This window comes from Mastomys coucha, unplaced genomic scaffold (assembly GCF_008632895.1).
Source record: "Mastomys coucha isolate ucsf_1 unplaced genomic scaffold, UCSF_Mcou_1 pScaffold3, whole genome shotgun sequence".
Taxonomy (NCBI): domain Eukaryota; kingdom Metazoa; phylum Chordata; class Mammalia; order Rodentia; family Muridae; genus Mastomys; species Mastomys coucha.
Window position 1 is genome coordinate 9,894,572 of NW_022196909.1, and position 7,117 is coordinate 9,901,688.

At 46.7% G+C, this 7,117-nt stretch overlaps 1 long non-coding RNA gene across 1 annotated transcript; it reads left to right on the top strand.

Moving 5' to 3' along the window:
- The first annotated feature begins 1,401 nt into the window (after nt 1–1,401).
- LOC116075260 lies at nt 1,402–2,394 on the top strand. The gene is made up of 2 exons (XR_004112492.1): nt 1,402–1,934; nt 2,307–2,394. It is a non-coding gene; the product is annotated as an uncharacterized LOC116075260 (long non-coding RNA).
- Nucleotides 2,395–7,117: the final 4,723 nt, after the last annotated feature.

Genomic DNA, 7,117 nt, shown 5'->3' on the forward strand with positions numbered 1-7,117 from the left:
CGTGTATAGTAGAGGATTGCAAATTCGATCATCAATAGGAGGAGAGGACCTCGGCCCTGTGAAGGTTCTGTGCCCCAGTGTAGGGGAATGCCAGGGCCAATAAGTGGGAGAGGGTGGGGTGGCAGGCATGGGGAGGGGGGAGGCAACAGGGGTTTGTTCTTGTTGTTTTTGTTTGTTTGTTTGTTTGTTTTTTGGAGGGGAAACTGGGAAAGGAGAAATTACATGTAAATAAAGAAAATATCTAATAAAAAAAAAAAGAAGAAGTTTCTAGGAGGAAAAAAAAGGTGTATGTAGCCGGGGGGGTGGGGGAGAAGGGGAACAGTGAGAAGATAAAGACTTCTTTCAGATAGCCATGTGAGAGACACATTTTTGGCCTGTTGCCATGAAAGGGAAGGAATGGGTGTGAGCTTGCTTTGGAGCTGGGTCTAAAAAGTAGGCAGAAGAGAATTTCTTTACAGTAAAGGTTTTACAGCAACCAGAGAAACAGCCGCTAGTCCAAGGATGCCAGAGTACAGTCTGTAGAAAGGATGAGAAAAGACGTCTGCCACTCTGTGGGATCTCAGAGGCAGGCACCAGGAAGCTGCCTCTCTCCAAGACGATTCCTTCTCTGCTCAGCTCTTGTGCAGAGATGCCTGAAGCTGCAGAGCATCTATCCTGCCATAGCTGAACTGTGCTCACTGCTGGAGAGGGAAGCACAAGTTAGCCAGAGGTCTCTTTCTAATCCCTGGAAAACTTCCCAGTTCCTGAAAGACAGTCCACCAAGGGTTGACTATCTAGGGCTGGGGAGATGGGTCAGTCAATAAAGTGTGCAAGCGCTAAGCCCTGAGTTCGGATCCCTATCACCAATGTAAATAGATGGACCCTACTAGCATGTGGTGCTATGTCTTTCTAGCCCCCAGGGCTAGGAAACCTTGAAACTCATTGGCTAGCCACTCTACCCAAACTAATGAGCTCCAGATTCAGCAAGAGAACCTGCCTTTAAAAAGGTGTAGAAGTGCCTGGCAGTGGTGGCGCACGCCTTTAATCCCAGCACTTGGGAGGCAGAGGCAGGCAGATTTCTGAGTTCAAGGCCAGCCTGGTGTACAGAGTGAGTTCTAGGACAGCCAGGGCTATACAGAGAAACCCTGACTCGAAAAACCAAAGGAAAAAAAAAAAAAAAAGAGGTGTAGAAGTTCCTGAGAAAGACACTCTGTGTGCATACAGGCATGCAAGAACACAGGCATGCAAGAACACAGGCAGGCAGGCACAGACATACATTCATGACTCTCAGCTGGGTTTTCAGCCTGCAGTCTGGAGCTTGGATCACTGCTCAGTGGACAGGCATCATTGTGATGTCCCCCTGAAGCCACTCCCATCTCATTGTGACCTAGTGTTGGAATGCATCCTGTGAGAGACCGATGAGGAAGAAGAGCAGAGAGACCAGGCCACTAAAAGGGGACATTTGGAGTTCTCTGCAACTCTGCTCTGGAGGCTGCAAGGCCAGCTTGGGCCACCAGGTCTGAGGATACCCACAGTTTAGCTTTCATCCGGGACCAAAATGGCTGAAGCTGACCACAGATCACCATGGAGACCAGAACAGACCAAAGCCCACAACAAACTGGTTATGGCCTGATCAGGCCACTGCCTCCCAAGCAGACCTGTCTCCTTGTTTTCTGGGTTTAGTTCCCTTTGGGTCTCTAGTGTCCAGTAATGTTTCCCCAAAGTTCCCTCAGCTTCAGCTCATCAAAGCAAAGAATAATGGTGTCCCGGGTCACTGATGTTGACAAGGGGACACAGAACGAACTAGGCTTACAAGTTCCGTGAGCCCAGTCTGCCTGCGAATGTTCTTCTGGGCTCTGTTTTTATTAGGGGTGAGGTTAGTCTACTTCCCATCTCCAGCTCTTTCACGCCTCAGTGATACAAGGGCCACCCGGAACATTCAGCTCAAGGAAACAGTGAGCAATAGTTTCTTTGCCCTCAAAGGTTTGGGGAGGGAATCTCATTTTTAAAATAGGTAGACGCATGAAGGAGTAGAATTTAGCATACATGTGAATAGAACATGCATGTGAACGGAACATGCATGTGAACAGAGTACACATGTGAATACAACATACATGTGAATATAGCATACATGTGAATGCAGTAACGTGAATATAGCATTCATGTGAATACAGTACACATGTGAATGCTAAGTGCCATGCAGAGCTAAAAGTAAATTTCTAGTTGTACGTGAATTGTGCCTGTTATCCCAGCATTCAAGAGGACGAAGGGGGAGGATTAAGAGTTCGAGGCCGCCCTAGTGTCCCGTGGGTTTGTTGTCTGTTCAGGTTCCCCAGGATCTGGACGTGGCCGCCACCTCCCGCAAGAATGGCAGGATTCGTGTGTCGTCTTTTCTCAAATAAAATGATTTAACTGGAAAAAAAAAAAAAGAGTTCAAGGCCAAGTCCTGTCTACAAGAAATTCAGGGATAAGGATGGAGCAGAGATCAAGGGGAATGGCCAATCAATAACTGGTCCAACTTGAGAACCATCTCACAAGCAAGCACCAATTCCTGACACTATTAATGATATTGTCATGCTTGCAGACAGGAGCCTAGCATCATTGTCCTCTGAGAGGCTCCACCCAGCAGCTGACCGAAACAGATTCAGAGACCCACAGTCAAACATTGGATGGAGCTTGGGGGAAGGATTGAGGGCCCTGAATAGGGATAGGAGATCCACAGGAAGACCAACAGAGTCAACTAACCCTCACCCTTGGGGCTCTCAGAGACTTAACCACCAACCAAAGAACATTCATGGGCTGGACCTAGGCCCCCTGCACATACTTAGGAGATGTGCAGCTCAGTCTCCATGTGGGTCCCTCAGCAACCGGAGAGGGGGCCATCCCTCAAGCTGCTGCCTGGCTGTGGACTATGATCCCCCAAGTAGGCTTCCTTGTCTGGCTTCAGGGGGAGAGGATGTATCTAAGTCTGCAGAGACTTGATGTGCCAGGGTGGGGGATACAGAGGGGACCCCTCACATTCTCAGAGGAGAAGGAGATGAGCGATGTTGGGGGGAAAGGACCATGTGAGGGGGTCATGTTGGGGTAGTGATCAGGATGTAAAGTGAATTAAAAAAAAAAAGTTTGAGGCCAGCCTAGGCTACAGAGTGTCTCAGAAAACAAAACAAAACAAACCCACCAATGACAAACATAAAACTTCAGTGACTTTCTGGCCCCTGAAGGCAGCTCTGGGGACCACTTAGTCTTAGAATAACTCATTGTTCCTTCTCTTCTCCTTTGCAGAGGGTTTCAATAGAAGAAGAGTTAGAGGGAGTTCAAAGACTTTTGCAAAACCAAATGAGGTTATTAGGTAGTGAGAATGGTGGAGAAGGTAGTTCTCAGGGCTTCGCATGGACATCCAGAAGTGCTGGATTGTTGACGACAGCTGGCCTACAGACTTTGAGAACAGATGTTTCGCCTCAGAGCAAGGCAGGGATTTAAATGAGTAATTATACTCTACTTTTCCCCCAGGACACCAAGTAAAGCCTGGTGTTACTGAGCAAGGGCATTCGCTTCTTCCTCTTACTTCTCAGTGCGACTAGCTAGAGACTCCATCCTGGGGAGGGAGAGCGACTTGTCTGAGTCACAAGCCTAGAACCAGGATTCAGACTTCCTTCCTGGATTGACTGTGACAAGCAAAGCTCCTTTTTTATTCCATTTCCAGGCTACAGCATAAGCACATCCTTAGGTTTGTGTATAGGTTTCGCTTTCTCTAGGTTAAAATAAACCCTTTGAGACTAAATGTTTATCCTGAGTGCTATGGGGCAGTATTCCAAGCAGGTATAAAATGAGATCTTCATTCATTCACTCATTCATTCGTTCACTCATTCAGTACATGCTGACAGGAACTACCAGTGGATGGAAATATGGCGATGCATTAGTTCTTGCTCTGGAGGGGAGGGACGGAAATGGAAGCAGAATCCAGCAGAGGACTCTGTGGGTGTTGTGGGGTGGCCCTATACAGTGCACATTAGAAAGTGCAAAAAAGGAATAATCCAGCTGAAGCAAGGATTTAGGTGGGTGGGTGGCCTGGGGTGGCATCAGGACATAGTAGGGATACACTGACAGATTGGAATGAACTTTTGATAATAAAGTCTGCACCGCCAGAATTCTTCAAAAGTTTCTTTTTAGATGCATTTATGTAAACTTACAATTGTGAGTGTTTTGCTTGCATGCATGTATGCGTGCATCCCATGCGTGCCTGGTGTCCACGGAGGCTGGAGGAGAGTGGTTTGGAGAGACAGCTCTGCTTTATCTGAACAGGGGAGTTTCAGCCGCTTGTTACTCAAGGACTACTGAAGAGAAACAGGAACGGAATCTAAAAACCTAGCCTTGTTCAGACAGCTAGCCATCTGAGAGACAGAGACCCGCCAGCAGGCTAAACACAGGCGGGGAAGCAGAGGCGGGAAGACGTCAGAGACGTTAGTCTTGACCATCAGGCCGGGGATGAGTCTTGCCTCTAATGGCATTGGTACCTCTCTTCTTACGTCTCCTGAACTCTCCCCTAATCATTGCCTCTCTCTAGCAGCTAGGTTTGCATACTCCCAAAGCCACCGAGCTTTGCAGTGGCGTCACCTGGTCTAGGGAACTATCCCAGAACAAACAAACCGTTACTACCATGTCCACGTTGAGCTATTTACAGTGCGTCCAATGCAGATTAGTTCTTACAACACGGTGCACAAATGTGCCCTTGAAATAGGAATGTGAAACTGTGGGTCCGCCTCTCCCATCCTTAGGCCGCTAGCAGACGTGATTATATTATGGATGTCAAGGCTATTTTGAATGATTAGGTTGTGTTCCACCCCCCCTCCGCCTGCCCCGGGTGAAACAACAGCATCTTCATAAAAGAATGACAGAGGTAGATGAGGACGGAAGGGCCTTGTGAAGATGGAGGCCGAGAGGATGACGTCAGCCAGATGGCGAAGGCCCAGAAATGCGGACCGTCATTAGATGCTGAGGACGTGTGGAGGAATCTCTTCTAGTGTCTCTGTATAGGGCACTATAGCCTCTGACAATGCTTTGATTTTAAACTCCTGGTGTCTAGATCTATGGGAAAACAAATTTCCCTTTGGTTAAACCATGAAATATGTGATAGTTTATTCAGGCCCCAGGAAATCGACACAAACCTGTTCCGCCCCGCCCACCCCTTGGCCTCTACACTTCTTTGTTAACACTTTTTTTAAAGCCTACGAAGTACCACATGAACAGAGTACGTGGCTCAGGATTCCGTGAATGCTTCCCCAGGCTGATTCTCTGGTCTCTGACTCAGGGTCCCAAGAGTCACAGAGAAGCTGGGAAGATTCTACTAGGTGTAGCCACAGTATTTCTTCAGGTATCAGCTATTCCACTCCCTAGGGACAGATGTTGCCAATCCTAGAGGACAAGCCTTGTGACTCTGCCCTGAGCAGCCAGCTTCTCAAGTATCTTTAACGGTCACTTTTGGACGTCCTTTCTCTAGACCCATCCCCCACTCCATTTCTTCCTTCTTTTCCTATCGGTTCTGGGGATTGGATCCAGAGCATTGTGTATGCCAGACGAGTGCTCAACCACCCAGCTACATTCTCCGTCCTTTGTTGTTGTTTTTTTTTGTTTATTTTTTATTTTTGTTTTTGCTTTTAAGAAACAGCCTTATCACACAGGATGAAGCAAGTGTAGAAGCTGGTGTCCAGCCTGGAATGGTGGTACACGCTTATACCACTCTAATTTTTAGGACTTTGGTCTTAAACTCACTCTGTAGCCTAGGCTAGCCTTAAACCAGTTTTTAAAATGACTCATTTGGTTTACATGCACGTGGGGGCATGCCTGCAGCCAAAGTGGTCAGAAGAAGGCACTGGGTGCCCCAGAAACTCGGGAGCCACATGTGCGTGTTAGGAAATGAACCTGGGTGCTCTGCAAGAGCAGCCCAGTTATCTTTACCACGGAGAGAGCTCTCCAGGCCTCTGACATTAAACTCTTGGTCCTCAGGTCTCAGCCTCTTCAGATCTGGGATTACAGGCATGAACCATTCCCAGCTGGACACCAGATCTTGCCCTTGCTTCACCCCATTAGTCTATTATGGACAGAAAGGCAGAGGACATTTTCATACTGCAGCTGGTTGTGCTGGTTGCTGGCATCCATCAGTATTAGGAGATAGGTTAGCTTCGCCTATCTTTTTATGTGGTAGGACCACACATTTTTTTGTTAAAAGAAAAAAAATCACATATAGGGCTAGAGAGATGACTCAGCGGTTAAGAGCACTGACTGATCTTCCAGAGGTCCTGAGTTCAATTTCCAGCAACCACATGGTGGCTCACAACCATATGTAATGGGATCCGATTCACTCTTCTGGTGTGTGTCTGAAGACAGCTACAGTGTACTCATCTAAATAAAATAAATAAATCTTTTTTTAAAAAATCACATATGAATTGGGTATGGTGGTGTATAATCTCAGCTAATAAGGAGGCTGAGGCAGGAGGATTATATGTATTTGAGCCCAGTTGGGTAACATAATCAGATCCTCTCTCAATATAAAAATTATAGATACATCTGTAAATATTCCTACATGTAAGCATACACACAACTACATAAGGTCTGGCTCTTTAAAAAAAAAAAAAAACATGCTGGCTAGAAGCGCATGTAGCAGTACAAATGGAAGCGCTCATTATTTCTAGATTCCTGGGTTGTAGTTTTTTCTTGGCAGTTTTCTTCATCTTCCAAGATGTGAACTGAAGCAGTTTCTAACTAATTTTTCTGTCAAATAAAGTCCTAGGTTTTGCCTTTAAGGTTTTATTCCTAGAACTAGTTCTGAATATAACTGTCAATGTTAGCTTCTGGTGAATTGACGAGGCACCTCCTCCAGGCTTGTGCCTGGCTTATGGAAGCCATGTTTGTTATTTGTTTATTTTTCTCTTCTCTTCTCTTTTCCTTCCTGCCTTTGGAGACTGGGTTTCTTGTAGTCAAGGCTATCCTCAACTGTACCATGTAGTCGAGGGTAGCCTCGAGCTCCTGATCTTCCTGCCTGTTTCCTAAGGGTTGGGATTAGTGTCACAGACTCCTTTCCTCTTGTCACCAGACTCACAGACACCAGACACACGCACACTAGGGTGTCACAGCAAGGAAG